The sequence below is a fragment of the Cylas formicarius genome, unplaced genomic scaffold, assembly GCF_029955315.1.
Source record: "Cylas formicarius isolate icCylForm1 unplaced genomic scaffold, icCylForm1.1 PGA_scaffold_4__25_contigs__length_36172078, whole genome shotgun sequence".
NCBI classification, from domain to species: domain Eukaryota; kingdom Metazoa; phylum Arthropoda; class Insecta; order Coleoptera; family Brentidae; genus Cylas; species Cylas formicarius.
In genome coordinates, this window is record NW_026844334.1 from 27,107,475 (window position 1) to 27,126,057 (window position 18,583).

General features: G+C 33.5%; 1 protein-coding gene across 3 annotated transcripts in view; it reads right to left on the reverse strand.

Moving 5' to 3' along the window:
- Positions 1-17,011, reverse strand: part of LOC132701343 (CUGBP Elav-like family member 4) — a 977,281-nt gene extending 960,270 nt beyond the window's left edge. For all 3 annotated transcript variants that reach the window (XM_060669155.1, XM_060669161.1, XM_060669157.1), the window contains exon 1: positions 16,408-17,011. The gene's annotated coding sequence lies outside the window, so the exon portion shown is untranslated. The remainder of the gene's footprint in view (positions 1-16,407) is intronic.
- Between the last annotated feature and the right edge of the window lie 1,572 nt (positions 17,012-18,583).

Genomic DNA, 18,583 nt, shown 5'->3' on the forward strand with positions numbered 1-18,583 from the left:
GGCGCAGAAAGCGGATCGATATATCAGAAGTCGCGAAAAGTAGACTTTTAATCGTATCAAACACTCGAAGCCATTTAGAATTAGATTGTGACTGATAGAAATAGGATCACTAGTTCTGATAATTGGATGTATACCTGTAACTAATAAGGCTAGTGGTGAATCGCTATAGATTATTGCAGTTATGTTTTTCGAAAATATTTTCCCAAGATTTACCACCTAAGCCGCTTGGAAGTTTCACTATTTTATCTATGGATAATAAAATGTAATATAGTAATACTATTGTCTTATAAAATTTAATGCTGTAACGACTTGGATCTCGAAAATTTTGACCATCCTACAGGTTGATTCAAAAAAATAGAAAAAATTTTAACATCAGTGGGTATTTAGTTAATATATGGCACGTTTTTGGATAGAATTTATTTTTAGTTTTTGGTTACAATACTATATACTGGCTCTTACAAAGGTTAATGCAGTGTCAGTGTAATCACCGCCAGTTATAATGCTACAATTATAGTAATGACAAAATGCACTTATAAATGCTGTATATACAAATATTTTTTAAAAATGGATCAATTTATAATTTTTGCCTTGTAATCTCAACACGATATTTAGAAAAAAAGATTTTTAATGTTTTTGCGAATTTTCCAGCATTGGCCGTTACTCCATTTTTTTAAGATATCGAAAGGTTCTTCTATTTCTTTTGTTGTAGAAGATACTTATTTCGGACGGTTGTGTTTTTATAAGAAGAAGAAAAAGTTCTTAAATACATAATTAGATACTATAGTTCCGAACAGTGTCGAATGCGAACAATAGCGGCAACCGTAATTAAGGCAAATCTCTAAATTCAGCATATTTAGATCTTGAAAAATTGCAAACGTGTGATGGTGAAGGTGTTAAAAATATCATGGTAATAGTCTGCAACAATTATAACATTCTATTCTAACCACGAAAGTTGCTCGATGCGGTGTGAATTTGTATATTTCTGATTCTACTGACTAAATCAGAATAAAGCTTAATTTTATTATTTGTTTAGAGTTCTACTGTCTATGTATAGGATGTCTTTCGACTAATGCGAGACAATTTTTTTGCTTTTCTTTCATCTTTGTTACTGCATTAGTCTAAAAGAAATTTAAATGTCGAAATGTGGAAAAATCATACAAAATTTTGTTTTGGATTTGAGGCAAGTTGTACGCACGGCCTATCCCTATCGCTATCTAGCATCAAAAATTATATCCCATAGATGTACAGTTTCATAAAAAGATAATACGGCTTGAAAATTTCACTTCATATTTTTAGCGGTATACCTACACATCAGTAGACTGTCATTTTGACAAAACAAAGTTTGTTTTGAAGTCCAATATGGGATCTAGGGGCAGATATATGCAAACATTTTGAGTAATAAAAATTAATATGCATATTTATAAGAGTTGAGTGTTTTTCGTCATTTAGATCGAATGGTTCAGTTTAGCTATTTCCTGTTTTAACCAAAGGCGTAAGAGCGCGTATTTCTATGGTATTCCCATTGCGTGAACCACTTCAAAGCTACAATAAAATGAATTATTAAATCTATATTTATTCCTAAAACCTCTTAGGAGTCATGAAGTTTTCTTCAAGGGACAATTCCTCCCATACTTCCTGAATACCTTGCCATAGCTCCTCGCTGTTTTGAGGCACCAAATTTCCTCGATACAGCCGTTTCACCATTATCCTCCATATGTTTCCGATTGATTGAAGATTGATTGATGTCAGGACTGTTACTTGACCATGGCAAGGTATCAATGTTGGTAGTTTGGAGGCACTGTGTAATGATGTTTGCAGTGTGGACAGGACAGTTGTCTTTTTTATATAATTTTCCGGGTAAAGCTGTTCCACAATGGGTGCTGCAAAATTTTGGCATAAATTTCCCCAAGCAAAATCTTCCCTCAATCTGTCCCATACCAGTCCCATTCCTCTGGATAAAATCCATCCCCATACATTTACATGGTCTATTTTGTTGCATTCCGGCACTTGAGATGCAATGCCTTAATTCTTCAACAAACTGTGGTTTTACTGCCAGAAAATTCTTGACCTCTTCGCCCTTTGGAAAGGGTCATCCAGGACTCTCCGCAGGAGCGCCTGATCTTGTTGAACTGACCTAACGGTTTGTCAGCCAGATCGACTTTTCCTTTTAAATTTCTGTTTAAGGATATTCCATACCCATATTCTAACTTGCTAACAATTCTTGCCCTTAACTCTCTGCTCGTATATGGAGTCATTTTAAGCTTCTTTCTATTTTCTATTTGTGGCAACGCTGACAATTTTTCTATTTGAGAGTGACAGTATTAGAAATATGAAAATAATGAAGTTTGTATGACGACATGGTGGTCTATAATACACTGCTCAAAACTTTGAAAAAAAAAACTTTCAGTTTTTTATGAAACCAGCCATACTTGGGTAAGTTTGGTGTTTCAGATGACGTCAAGAACCTTTTTAATGAGTTAACCGTTAAAAATCATAATGTTTGCACAAGATTGTTCATTTTAATAGGTGACGATTGGCATAAATATTCCACGATAAACAAAGCATCAATATTGATCATTAATTTTCCGCACCACTCCGTAGAAGCCAAACAAAACCCATTCGAGGCCGAACTTTCTAATAAAACCCGATCCCTCGTTCTCCGCGTTATTAAATCAGTAGTCTATTTAATAGCAGTTGGCAAGAAGACAAAAGGCGACGAAGAAAACAAAACCATCGAGGAGGACGATATTGACTAACTGTGGAGAAAGTACAATGAATCTGCCCGTACGAGGCATAAGAAATTTCGGGGACGTAGCAATATAATTAAAAAAGAGGTGGGGACAAATTTTTGAATGCTGACTTTCGTCGATTCACTATTGCAATAGATGGTGGTATTCCCTCAACACATTTCTGCGCCCTCTAAGGATCAGTACTTATTGCCAGTTGACGTATGGAGGCTCTAATGCGTATCGATCAGGTAAACCGGCCGAATTGTGGTAAACTAACGACGGGATGCTGTACTGTACTATGTGCCAATTTTTTAAAATGATATGTTGTCTAGTTCGGGCTAGTTAAAAAATGTTGTGTAAACTATCTTATACTAGGATATTGGGTTTGGATAAAATTTAATAAATGCAACATTCTTGCGAAAATTGCAAAGTTCTTTTAGTCCTCAGTTTTAGTCGGTTGACAAAAAATTGACCCTAACAGGTATATAGTATAGCATGCGACAACACTTCATTTAAAAGCGTTATTTCAGGGCCACTATTCTTGATCACGATAGAATAGAAGCAATCATTACTGAGAAACAATCGTTAGGTTCTTTTTATAACGCGTTTGGTCTAACAGAAAACCGCTTTCTAGAACAAAAGGGATTGGAAGAAAAAGATGAGAACACACAGCACCGTTATCAAATTCTGAATTTCTAATTATGAATTTTCACAAAGCTTCATGCGCGTGTTTTCCCGTTATGCCTTTTTGATCTTTGTAAGTGTTTCTTTTTTTTTCCACGGGAATAGATGGGTAGTGTGATTAAGTGTGTGGCTATTCATAAAATAATTAAATGGTAATATAATTTTTGATAAATGTCTCAGCTAAATTAAAAAATAGCAAACAATTACAAAATTCACCTATATTTGTTGATTTAACAATGCAAGTTGTTAGCGAATTGGTTTAGTCAAACGAAGAAGCTTTACAAATTTTCAACTTTGAACAACAATATTTATGTGCCCTTGGTTTCCGTCTCCAAAATAACGTAAGAATACTTTCAGGGAATATAATTCTTCTGTTTTCCATAATAGAAATCGTGCACTCTTACTTTTTCTTGTTTTTTTTCTAATCTATCGCGGTCAGGAATAAGAGAGTAGGTCGACAACACTTACCGCAACTACATACATTTCGGCTATCCTTCCTATAATGAAGTCAACACGGCCAGACAGCCTCAGAAACTGAACACCACAAACAAGTAAGCAGATAAGACTTAGAAAAACAAAGACTCTCAGAATCAACCGTCACAATTAAATTTGAGTAGGCTGTATTAATTTATGTTATGTTTATCGCTGTTTCCTAATCGAATTGGTAAGCTTTTTAGTTAGAAATGAGTAGAAAATTGGAAAGTTTATCAACGTCTTAACATACTATACTTTTTCTACGACAATTAATTCCGGGTACATTTTTGTTTTGGACGAAATTTGAAAAAAAAATCCAACAAATTCTAGTTACCGAAACGTTGTGACATATACGATGGCGATGATAGTACGCCGTATCAAAGGAAGCCATCGGATTAACTGAACCAACACGACTGGAAAACTCATAACACGAAACTTTAGTCATTGAAAATCCCCTTTTTATTCAGACCGCCGAACTAATCGAAACACTTCCAACCGAATTTGCTTATCGATTCATGCATAATCCGGTTAAAAACCTCCACGAACCGCCGTCAAAACCAGCAAAAAAACGCAAACAAACGCCGCTAAAGGGAACTTTACACGGGCTGATCGAAGGGAACTCGACCGATCCTCGTTTTCGAGATATGAACTTTGCTTGCTGGGCAAACTCAAACTATAGCAGCATTACGAATCCATTACTAAATGTGTTTTTATCCCGTCCATATCAGGAATAATTTGAAACATTGCAGAGTTCTAAATTCTGATGACACCAGAGATTCGGCTATTTATATATATATATATATATATATATATATATATATATATATATATATATATATATATATATATATATATATATATATATATATATATATATATATATATATATATATATACCCTAAGGTGTAAGGTTGAATAATGTCTACAACTCGTATACGAATTTCCTCCATCCTTTCTTATCTACTGCCATTTTAGTTGCTTCCATTATCCCTAGTCCTCTTTCTCTTAGTATATTCGCTATGTTCTGATCCCACGTTAATTGCGGTCTTCCTCTGTTTCTTCGGCTGAATCTTCTCAATTCCCAAATCAGTTTTGTTGGTCTCTTTTTGTCCATTCTTTTTAGGTGTCCGTATCATCGTAGTTGCCATTTCTCAATATGTTTGAGAACTGGTTGTACTTTCCATCTCTCTCTAATCGAGTTATTTCGGATTCTGTCTCTAATTGAGATACCTAGGACCTTTCGTAAGTACTTCATCTCCATGCTTTCAATCCTATTTTCTGCCTTTTAGGTCAGTACCCAGCTTTCACATCCAAATGTTAAAATTGGGATGAATATTGTTTTGTCGATTGTTATTTTGGTTTTAGTTGATATTTCCCTCTTTCATATTAAGCTTAATTTTAAAGTGTGAAATAATCTTGAGGCATTCTCGATTCTCGCATTTGGTGACACCAGTTGCTACTAAGTTGTACCACCAGGTAATTAAAAACGTCAACTTGCTCTATTCGTTTCTTATTTAATTCGATGTTCAGAATTCCATTTGTTTTGAACATAACCATAATTTTCGTTTTTTCTTCGTTGATTTTAAGGTTTTTCTCATTTAGCCTGTTGTTCCAGATTTCCAGGTTCTTCTCAAGTTCCCTTTCATTGCTTGCAAACACAACATCATCCGCAAACGCACATTCGCGTATCCAAACCGGTTCCGAAACTTTATACCCTACTAAGAAACCGGATGTACCTACTGGTTATTGTTTTTTTTATTACATCGTCCATAACTAAGTTAAATAGTAACGGACTCAAAACGCTTCTCTGCCTAACGCCCTCGTTTACTGTAAAGTATGCTGATTGCATGTTGTCGGTTCTGACGCAATTTTTGCTGTCCGTCTATGTGGACATTATGGATGAAATTAGTCTTCCTTCAACACCTCGCTCTATCAAACTCCACCTCACCACATATTTTGGCTATTTAATAATTTATAATAATATATTACAAATAATATAAATATTTATAAGAATTTAATAAATTCAACATAACAAAATTTATTGTAAAAAAGAAACTATTTAAATTTTTCATTCATAAGGCCAGCTTAGTTTTTCTGTGACACAATGGCAATACGGTGTGTGTGTTGTCTGATAAATACGTATTGATTGACAGCTTATATGGTATCAAACCAATCAAGCACCACATTGTTTCATTTATCGTAGCACTGGACGTCTCAAACATTTTGCATATGTTTGCAAAACTAACTGGTCGAGATATTCGTATTCGTCTGTAGATAACATTATAATATTTCTTCTGAAAAGTCCTGCGACGGATTTTGAATGGATGTCACTGACAGTTCACCATGACCATGCTATTGGCTTCTCCAAAGTGGTGTCCGAAGCTGAGAAGCGAACGCTCTGTATACACCTTAAATACTCGAAAGGGGTGGAGTCAGCAGGAGGCAGGATATACTATTTGTGAGAGTGATGGAATTCGTGTTGGGATTTATATTTTTAGGCTGTTTAATGAATTCAATGGATTCTTGAATTTATTTTTGGCAGAAGAATGTGTTCGATGTACCTCAATTTTGTCAAATGGAATTCAGTGATTTGTTTTTTAGTTCAACTGCTACACTCGTTATATACCGAAATCTGACTGATATTTTTCAACTTGACAATAAATTTTTAAAGCTATACTCGGCTCCTGCTGTGTTAAAATGAAATGCTGTCTATAATCATAAATGTCAAAAGGACCAATTTCGGTGGACTTTTTAGTTGGGAAGAAAACTGAATTAAGATATGTTAATTTGGAAAAACATTTACGTATCGAATAGAATAATCTGTAGATAGAAGAAGTCATCCAGTTTCAGATTAGAATTTAATAGACCGACGTCCGAGAAATTTCTAGGCTATGTTTGCCGTGCCGTGTCTTTCCACTATTGGCGAAATTGTTTTTCTATCAATTTTTTCGAGTATGATATAACAATGGATTTAACGTTCTAACCATGCGTTTTGGCGATCCTTTGCGTTACTTAAACCAAGTGCCGTGGTACTATTGACTCGTTTAATGCCTGGGAATGCAAAACTGACTTGGATATTATTTTGCTGGATTGCATAGATTTTACCACCGCTTGGCTTCGGTGTAGTTATTATTTTATTACAAATTCTAGTGGCGATCATCCTACTTGGAACATTGTTGTTGCCAGGTTATCTATTCGAATCGATACGGTTAAATGTCAGTTTATTCCATATAGGCATCAACCCCAGAAAAATCATCATTGCCACTACTATACACACTTTACAAAAATGAAATAAAGAAAGCAAAATGCAGTCTTAATAAGAAAATAATTGAAGACCAAAAAATACAGATAAGACCTATATAGTAAGATTATAATAAATAAAAATCGACCATCTAAAAAAGAACTGAAAATGGTAAAAAAAATATGGTAAACATAAAATAGATTTTTTTACAAGTATTTTTTACAAGTAATTTAAAAAATGAGTTACCTAAAACCAACAACGATCAGCATTTTCTTCCTTTGTTCAAATTCCCACAAGTGACCTTCAGTCAAGTGAGGGAAGTTTTTGATAAATTAAAATAGCCAAGCTCACTTTTTCATATCCATGAAAATCTTAAAGCAAATATAGAATATTTTAACATACCCTCTTACTCATTTGATAAATGCCTTGGGAGTGTACTCAAAATGTTTTTAAAATACCCAAAAATTTTACCATAGATAAAAGTGGGGAACTTACTGCAAACAACTTTAGCCCTATTTCTCTGGTACCTTGTATACCAAAAATAATTGAATCAGTATTTAAACATTTTGAGAATTTTAATCTTTACTTTGGTCTGCAATTCGGATTCAGGGAATGTAGATCTTACCCACTATGATATCACCAAACTGGTATAGTCAAAGGACAAGAAGAAGGCAACTTTACGAGTGCAATATTCTGCGATATTACTATGACAACGTGGACCACTCGACTCTATTAAAAAAATTGTTCATGGTTCATTTCTAGCTAAGAGGGAACAATGCGTTGTTTATAATAATAAAATCTCGAGTACATTCACAGTGAGAAATGGGGTTGGGCAAGGATCAGTAATGGGACCTACACCCTTTCTCATATATACCAATGACCTTCCTGAAGCACTTTTGAATGGTTGGCTAGCGTTATTTGCGGACGACACTACTTTCTTAATAAATAAATAAAAACTTACTGAAGCAATTGCTGAAGCTAATTCTGCATTAACAAGAGCTAATGGCTGGTTCGGTGGTTAATCTTCTTACAAAAGCACATCAACGAAATAAATAATGGACAAGATGCAAAATTCTTGGGAATTCTTTTAGACTTAAACTAAATTGGTGTCACCACACAGACCAAGTGGTTCAAAAATCTCAAAAAACATTTTTCTAATATGTAGCCTAAACGGCACTGTAAATTGTAACATATTATTGACAGCATATCATGCTCTAATTGACTCCCACTTGCTTTATGGTCTGGTGTACTGGAGCCAGGCGTCCGGTGCAGCAAGAGTCGTTGGCCTACAACGTAGGGTAATAATTCTAACCACAAACTTCAAATACATAGAGGACGTTAGATCTAAACTTTCGGAGCTTAAAATTCCTACACTGCCAAGCGGTTATATACTTAAACTTCTAGTTTACGCTTACCAGAATAAAACAGATTTTTTTCATGTGGAGTTCAGCGCTACAAAACACGGAATAGGGAAAACCTCAGACCTGATTTATTTCATCTTAATGCGAGTAGGCTAGGTTCAAATTACTACTGCATCCATTTTTTTAATAAACTTAAGCCCGAGACAAAACAACTTCCAATAACCAGGTTCAAAAACTTAGTCAAAGATTTTTTTATAAAGGAATCATCAATCTTCGACATGTGATAATCTTCATTCAGCTTTAATGTATGTCCAGTTATCCACAGAGCGCATTGTTATTTACGTTTCACTTATATACATTTCCTATGTTTGTAACATGCTAATAAATGAAATGAAATGAAAATACAATATGGATGGAAAAGTTGAAGATGAATGAGTAGTACCAAAATTTTTATAAACCTATACTCTGCAGAACTCCAAATAATTAAGAAGTCATTATAGATGTAATCATGGTTTGCAAAATTTAAGTCTTTTTGCATAATGAAAAAAACGCATTTACTTTCAGAAATGTCCGGTATGCGGGCTTGTTTGTACCGAAAAAGATGTTCAGATTTTTTTGTCAAATATCACTTTTGATTTCAATTGATGACGATTGATCGTGAAAAAGTCGTGGTGCTTTATCCAGACTTTGGATGAACAATGGCTAAGACGGTCTGCAAAAAAACTTAATCTAAAGTTTCCATGCGCATGATGTATCGCACGAAGTTATATAATGTGATCAATAACACCATGTCATCCAATGGCAAAAGAAAATCCCCTGTCCCAAAAAAGAAAAACAAAGGGAAGGGAAAAACTTAGGCCGGGAAGAGGTCAACCATAATTTCATTTCTGATGAACGACTTCTCTAAAAGCGAGGAGTCTCCATACTTTTCCCCCACTTTATGCGTGTACGCATTTTTGCTCCGCTTCACTGCAGATTTTTGTTTTTCTCTCTGTTTACCGTTGCTAAAGATTTCGCGAAGTAAAAACAATAGTGAGGTTTTGTAGGATAAAAATCTTTTTGTCGGATTTTACCCGGAAAGTGCTTTTTTCTGTTTTCTTTTTGCGCGACGGTGAGAGTAATAAATTTTTAAATGATAGCTTTGAGGAAATTGACGATTAATTTTTTATACGTCTGACCCCCTTTTTTGTAACAAATTTCTTACTCATGATTTATATTTTATGAGTCCGTGTGGTTTTATGGTACGAAAATTGTTCGCTTTTATTACTTTTTATACAGGGTCCAATTTATTTTCTGTTTTCTTCTTGTAACATTTTTCAGAATTGCTGTCGGACTATTTCTTTTAATGAAATGAAAAAAACAGTAACATAAATGACATAAACACACAATTTAGGTCTGAAAAATACCAAATTATATAACAAATATGTCGTTTCTTAACCATTTTTGGAAGGTAAACCATACCTTCATAAAAGTCAATTATTATTAAAAATTATTAATTGTATTGCCTAACATAATTGTGTTATATTCATAAAGGATGTTAATGTGTAAGAAGTTCCTGAATAACAATATATAGGATTCGTTTAAATTTTTTGACGTAGGTTCACCCCAAGCTCGTTTTTTAGGTGATGGGACAAGTATCACTCTATGTTTAGCTTTAACATTAGTTTAACTAGTATCTTTGAGGTTATGATTTTGAATGATAGTGAGTTTGAAAGTATGTGACTTAAGTATTGAATAAAAGTGAACAGTATAGGAGTGGTGGAAAAACTGGAAAACAAGAAATCAAAAGAATAGACAAACTCAAATTCGATAAAAATCGACTTTTCTGCGTTTTTCGAAATGACAGTACTACTCGAGCACTATTTTATCTATAGAATAGTGGAACAGTTGTACACAGTCAGTGGGAAATTTTTCATCGAGGATTGATATTTGTTGACAATGGTAGTTGCGCTCATTATACCAAAATATAATTAGAATTTCTATTTGCTTGATAGTTAAATATTATCATTCGAATAATTTTTTGTAGTTTCTGCTATAAGACAACCAATAAGTAAAACTAGAGCAAAAAATTCAAGATCCGCAGGCTTAAATTCACGTCATCAGTTCTAAATTATCGAGATATCGTCTATAAATTTGTTGATTTTTTCCGCAATTTGTCAATTCGGCAGCTAAATAACGATTTCGGCTACGTACGCGTTTTTACGAAACTGATATTCTTTTCCCGTTTTAAGGGCCGGATATCAAAGAGGACTTTTTGCCGTTATCCCTGCCAAATGACCCATTTTTATTGACCCAAGCTTTATTATTGTTTTTGCGACAACCGCTCTCTAGATGAGAAATATATATGTCAGTGACCAATATTGATCGGATGCCATTTGAAGGACTATCGCCAAGCCGCCTGGGTCCATAAAGGGGTAGCGGAAAAGAGTATAGGTCGGTCTAATATTTCCAAATCGACATAATTGGTTAGAAAATTTCCACGTGATTCAGCAAAAATTGCGAACGAAATTCATGTTGACGTGGCGAGACTGGTCGTCGAGCAAAAACTTGTCCTATATTCGTTGCTTTTTAGAAGGAGATTAAAAAACTCATTCTACAGTCATATGAATCCTGTTCTTTTTTATTTATACAAACACTGCATTTAAGGGAGGTATTATAAAAATATATTTAATGAGAATTAGGATTTTATTAATTTGTTAATTCTAGCTGCATAAAATTTTTGGAAACAATAATAACGTGGAGCAAACAAACCCACATGTAAAAGATATTCCGTCGATAAAATAGTGGGATAATCACGGGCTCAAAATTAATAATAATTATTAATTTTTGCTGCATAATTATTTATGTAAATATTGGTCGATAAATTCCTGACGAACTCGTCGGCTTCCCTAACCCAGCAGCCTTTAATAAGTGTGAGTTATGGATCCACAGAAAAATTTAAATTTTGTGTATGTGCCGAAATATTCTACATTCCTAATGTTTATGAACAATATTGATGGTAAATTTTACTGTTTTAGGAGATTTCTTATAAGAGTCGTGCTCGAAAGTCACCAGGCATCGCCGAAAATGAAATACCAGACACTGTACAAGGCAAAGGGGAAACGAAGAGTCATTTTCCAACTAACTCAATGTTTTTGATTTTGTTTGCTATGATTTTTTCAAAACTTATTTTTTAAAATTGTTTTGCTTGTTCATTAATGAAGCCTTTTTTGTAACTACTTTATATGTATTTAACACTAGGTTATTTTCTTTTTTCGTTCTTTAATAGGGTGGGAAAAACATCCATTAGGAAAAATTTTGATGTAGATAGATAATTTTTAATTATTAATTAATTCATTTTTTTTTGTTTTTTCTGAAAATCGTACTTTTTCCATTTATGTTTTTTTTTAATGAGCTAACTAAAACAAATAAAAAACAATTATTGAGAGATACAGTCACTTCTCTTCAAGCACTACTCTTTCTTATTTTTGAAGGATAATAGCAACATTTAGTATAGTTCATTAACTTCAAAGTAATGTTGATGAAACCGCATTGGGAAAAAGTTTATAATAGAAACACTAAAAAGAGAGTAGATAAAAATTCACAATAAGACTTTAGATAACATTTAACAAACCATTAACAGCAAATTAAAAATACTGCATAAGAACTTATTTGTTTATTTATAAAAGCAACGTTACTCAGCAGAATGCTCGTATCCGACCGATTAAAAAATAAGAATAATTACAGAATTCGGTAGAGGTGCATAACAACAATTGTAATACACGAAATAACGCTATTATAAAAAAAACGCTAAAGGCAAATAAAAAAGCCAATAGAAATTCTGAAAAACTCTTAAATTAGTATTAGTATTGAATAAACCCTATCACTTTTGATAATATTATTACATTAGTCTCTTCCGAAGGGTATAAAAAACAAAATATAAAAAAAGAACTATAGTTCCCACAAAACACGGAAGCCATAAGATTATTTACTATGTTATAAACAAAGAAAATTCCCTTCACCTTCTGCACGTCAATGATTGCAAGCGATAATAGTGTAAATTTTCATTACAAGAGTAAAAGTATCTTTCTCTATTGAACGAAAATTAAAAGGGTTAATGAATTTTATTTGAACCCTCTCGATTCAATCCACGTAAATGTGGTACATCGGTTTCCAAGAATATTCCAGAACACTTCTAACCATACTGCAATATAACGTTATTAAAGAATCTGGATTCTTAAAGCTAAAACTACTGAAGGTTTTCAGAATGAATCCTAAATTACGCAGTGCTCTCCAAATAACAGCAACCATATGAGACTCGAACAACAGTTTTAGAGTCCAAACTAATCCCTAAATCTTAACGTTAAGACGTTTTAATTGTATTTTTTTATTTTAAATTCACATTCGGATTCCTCGAGAGCTTCAAATTGGTGAGACATTAATGAACATTTACGTCGAATCTATTCAGAGCGCAGTACTCAAAAAATATGTCCGCCTGCACATTTACTATATTCGAAGTTTTAAAATATAGTGAAGAACGCACGTTGAAGGAAAAAAGTAACATTAAGGGTAAAATAAATAATAAATAAAAAATAAATTTAAAAAAATACTTTTTTTTCGACAAATTAGCTCTGAGTAACTGCTCATTCCTTGAAAGAACTACTTTAAATGGGTAAATAATTTCACAGTTATATATTGATTGAATAGGCTATCAAGTTTTATATCTAACTAAAATACATATTCGAAAATAGTCCAGCTGTGTTATTATTGTGTAGTTAAGAAATTTTTAAACGCAACCAAACCAAACCATAACAAAGTTGATAAGATGTCGTCCGCAATAAACAAATTTGTTTTATGTGGGCGAATGAGGGTCTAATGATGCCCGAAAAAGTAATTAATTTCATTGTTAAAATTTCCCGTCAGCTTTCCAGCTTTTAATCGCGACCCAAGTTTTGTGAACCGACGCTATTTTAAACCAGCCACGGTTGTAGCGTAATGAACGTGTAATTAATTCAAATGAGGTAAACAATTGCAAATAGCAGATCTGTCACAAGCAAATAATTATATTAAGCAAATATCTGTATGCAGACAAATATCTGCGCGAGCAAAGAGTAGTTCGTTGTATTATTGTGTTTATTTGCGCTTCAGTACCTGCGCTAATGAACAACATTTACTTTGCAGTATCTTTCTCGCGAAGATCGCAAACACTTTAAACGAAATATGTCAAATTTCTTTCAAAGCCAGTGTGACACGCAAACTTAAATGCATCTATAAAAGGTTCTCGTTTCATCTACTACTGTTGTCGAACAGAGATAATATATTTTCTTTTATCACTGTAACTAAAATATATTCTTACACTTGATCAATTATTTTGTACAACCAGGCCTAATTTCCTTTCTCCGCCCACGGTGCTTGAACAGCACCAGTTTATACCTAGCAGTTTATAACTAGCTCGGACGACGATATGCTTACCTTAGGCTGCTTTTTGCCTAATTCTTAAGAGCAAAACAAGCAAAAAGATATGTGACATTTAAAATAGAAAGCAAAAGAAGTCACTCCCATATTAATTTATTAAGCAAATTCAGCACATATCTGCATGATTGAAACAATTATCTTAGAATACCAGAAAATTATCTGAAACTTTTGTGACTTGTAACACACCTTTTATTAATTAAGCTGTAGTTCACCAAGAATAATTTATATCCACTTTACGATTGCGACCATGCAAATATGGATATATGGAATATTCTACCATGATCTCTCCACCAGCTTGCAGTTATACAACTCCTGAAAATTATTCTATAATTAGTCCTTTTGATTTGTTTATTTTGGTATTAATGAATAAACTCTTTCAGTAATCTTCGATTGCCTTTCTTCGGATCACTAGACATGATGATAATATGAACTCATTCATACACTGATGTTTATGTGGTGGATTCCAATTTAATAATCATCAAGCGCCTTATGCATTGGTGATACTTGTGAGAAAAGAAAAGCAAAAAGCTTGGGAGAATTTTTACATTTGGCATATAAAACTTGAGTGGGCACTTTTTACAAGCTTTATTGCACTATCTTGCTCATGTGTAAGAAATATGCCATTGTAAAAATTGTATGCAACAATCACTTGTGAGTACTTTATCTTACACGAAAAGCTATCACATGGTAGTAACATATCAAACATTTCTTAGGTACATTTTACAGAATTTAACAACATATCCATCTATTTCTGCAGTTATGGATGCAATAATAAACATCTTCATTTTGTTTTATGCTATGGAAAAATAAGATATTATAAATTTGCCATATAAAATTTCAGATGAAACTTAATATTTATGGATATGAAAAAGAAACTAATAGCTCACACAGGGATTAAAATACTGTTTAAAACTAATAAACTCTTCAGCAACGTCAGTTATCAACAACCGACGCAGAAGACTACAAGACTTGCAATAGTACTCTGTCATCACGTAAAAAAATAAGTATTAACTATCTAAGAAAACCCAAAATTTAATTAATTTCTAAAATCAGATGTCTCTCAATTTTTGAAATATTTTAAAACTAGTTTAGTTAATTGTTTAGTCAAATGAGCCTCTCTCCGATAAAAAAAAAAGAAAACCACCTAAAAAGTAGTAACCATTCAGTTTATCACATTGCCAAAATTTCAATAAGTTTTCTTGTCCATAGATTTTCCATCAACCTGTGCACAGCATGCTTAGATTATTATTGTATGTGAGCATTTCATATTATTATTTCTCATTTTTGTATATCATCTCATCATAAAAGTAGTCGCCAACATAAACGCCAAAATCCGATCCGAAAGAACCTCAACCTTAATTTGCGGTACCAAGAATTCATCATATGCCGACCAGTAAAAGGAAACATAAAGCTTCTCCAAAGCTTATCACAAAGCAACACGGGGACTGCAGAACCGTAACCTATAAATCTTGCCGAAAGACATACGATATGTACAATTGTAAGCGAGCAACAATTTTCGATCGGTATGGTTGGCAAAACAAAGTGCTAGAGCTCAAAATTTTGGCCTACAAGACGTAACAAAGGTGACTTACGTAAGCGACAATACCGAAAAATTTATTTGGAAAAATTAAGAGTGAATTCCAAAAACTCTTTAATTTAAGAACCGTGCTTCAGACTTTATGTACTTTAGACCCGAATCAATGCAGACTCCAGGAATAGGTCTCGGTGAACAAGTAAACAGAACATTCAGAAAATGGCAGAATCGCTAAATTCAATATGACAAAGTGTGGAAATGAAGTTATGGGAAACATACAATCACCATGAAAATTTGTGAAAGAATAAATGTTAGAAGTTAATATTTATATTGATTCAAACATTAAACCATTTAGATCCAAATTAAGGTTAATCGAAATTCCTGCTATATTTAATGATATGTTAACCATCCATGCTCAACACAGTTTTCTAAAAAGTCGTCAGGTATGACAAAATCTGCGAAAAATGAATATTTTTTAGCTATTTGTGAATAGGTTCGAATATTTTAATCGATTCTAAAAGTTACAAAAATTAAAAATAGAAGTGGTGTTAAATTAAATATTTTTTAACTTCAAAAATAGAAAAATATGAACGCATTTAAGTGAATTATGAAAAACTAAGTAGTTGTCTTTAAATAAACCGCAATTTCGGTTAACTAAGTGTAAAAAGCCCTTTAATATTTTATGTAAAATAAAAAAGTCAAATTGTTCTGATAAATATTAAAAAATATTAATTTTAAAAAGATATGTTGTGTTCCTCTTGATAAATGTAAAGCAACTAGTAAGTTTATCAGATAAGCCAAAGAGATTTGGTAATTTACGCATTAGAATAATATGGCCCAAACCATCGAAGGCCTCGGAAAAATCTCTATGAGTGAAGCTTTCATGTCAACGCGCGCTTCTGTCATTTCCACAAAACAGCTTACGCTTACCTGTTGTATGAGGCTGAGAATATTCAGTAACGTTGCGAAACGCTGACCTCTCACTTGACAGCTGTCTAGACTAGCTTATTTAGAGCCAGACAGCATCGATCGCTCCGGAATTTTCAAATGCGGCTCTTGCACAATCGCACCGAAAATATCCATGCAACATCACTATTCGAAAAACTTCCGTCACTATTCGGTCACTAGCTTCAACAACTGTTATTGGTATCTCAAAGTTAGGTTAGTTTCTCGTAAGTTTTCGTGGCGAAAGGTAAAAGTCTGCGTTGTTCTTAGGCAAAAAAAGTTTCTATTAATTCGCAATCGACGATGACAAATTTAAGTCTGCGAAAAATCTCAATTCGTGGTGAATACGTTTGGGAGTGACGGTGTGATCGGCATTATTTTTTTTTTTTTAATATCCAAATATCTTCTAAACTTTTTAAAAGTTTCAACGGGCAAAAACTACGATTGATCGCAAAAGCATACCAACGCTAAGAACAACACCGAAGCTTAAAAAATCTTCGTACAACACAAGACAAAAAGTTTGAGGTGAGTAGAGGTCACTTTTTCACGAATATAAAAAAGTTTTCGAAGCGCGGAACTGACGTCACAAACGTGCGGCGTCTACTAGAGCGATCGGGCGTCGTTGTCAGACCACGAGGGCCACTTGGTGGATGGACGCGTGCGCCCTTTTAGCGACGCTTGCGCCCACGAAGACGGTGCCATGCATGTCGGCGTCGTGAGTTGCACCTGACTGATGCTGCCACTCCACCGGCTCCGTAAATCATGCATTTTCGGTGAATTTTGGCGAAACCTTGGCGAATCTTGGAAATATTGTTACCGATGCCCGACCTTTTCAGTCTGAACGAAAGAAAACATCAAGCTTAAGATAAGAGCTCGTTTTTCCGCTAATCACCTTGTAAACACACCGATCGTAAATATCATGGTGTCGCGACAGTGTTCTCGGTCTACCTCGCTCGACAAGATAGTGGGAAATTCTTTGGAGATAAGTTTTGTTTTGAGAGTACCATCACCGTGAAAACGAATCTTAAGGAAAGGGTATTTGCTTAACTAGGTCGCCTAAGTCTCGCCCCCCCTCTAAGTGCGGATAACGGCAGATTGCATAATTATGAAATAAGTTTAAAATAAGTTTTTCTTTAAATTGATTTACTTACTACTAAGGATAATTGAAACTATTGAAGCTTGATAATCACATTTGCTGCTAATTCTATTAACAAACTAAATTCTGGCATACTCGGCAAAAAAATATAAATAAATACTGATTCTGAAAAGAAAGTTAAATTTTCAATTTTCGTTGATTTATTATTTATGAATGGCTTTGTAGATATAGTGATAAATGCGATCATCTCTTTGCTTTTTTCTAAATTTTGAATTGCTCTTGGTCTATTATACTACATTTTGTACTTGTGAAAAGATGCCTGGATAATTTAATTATTCATGCATTTTATCCAAAATAGAATACTTATCTTAAAGGAAATCCTGGACTAATTCTCCGTCCTGGTGCTATATTAGATTTATATATGAATTTGTTCTTCATGCTCCTAATCGTAATCTTTCAATCTCTATCCTGTTTGGTTAACCATTACCATTAACAGATCCAATGATTTTATTATTGTGGAGACACATAGAGACGTTTTTCCTCCTGCTGCCCAAGCCGATTTTCTCTTAAGCAAAAATGCAAGTATTTCCCGACAAAACTATAAATGACAAATTTGATTTTCATTGTTTAATTCCTGAACAGGTATAAATTTTCATGCAACGACATGAAGAAAATGAAAAAAATTTAAATTTACTCATTAGCATTGTTCTGATTTTTCTAATAGCATGTCTGTCAGGTCGGTAGCCTCCTATAATTGTTTTTCTTTGGAATAACCCATCTTAAAGAAATTTTAAACCCTTATATTTTCATAACTAATAAATTTCTTATTTCGGTTTCTTGTCTAAAATGAAAGAATAAAATATAGGCTGCTGATAATTACGCCTTTTTCGACAGCAATATTATGATTATTACCAGAGTTTTTTTCAAACACGATGTCTCAAAATCTAATTTTGATAGTTCCCATATTGGCAATTTTGATGTGGGAAAAATATTCCGGAAATTTGCCTAAAATTGTTTGAATGTATCATTTATTGGACTGAATTTTTTATATAACTACAAATTCTT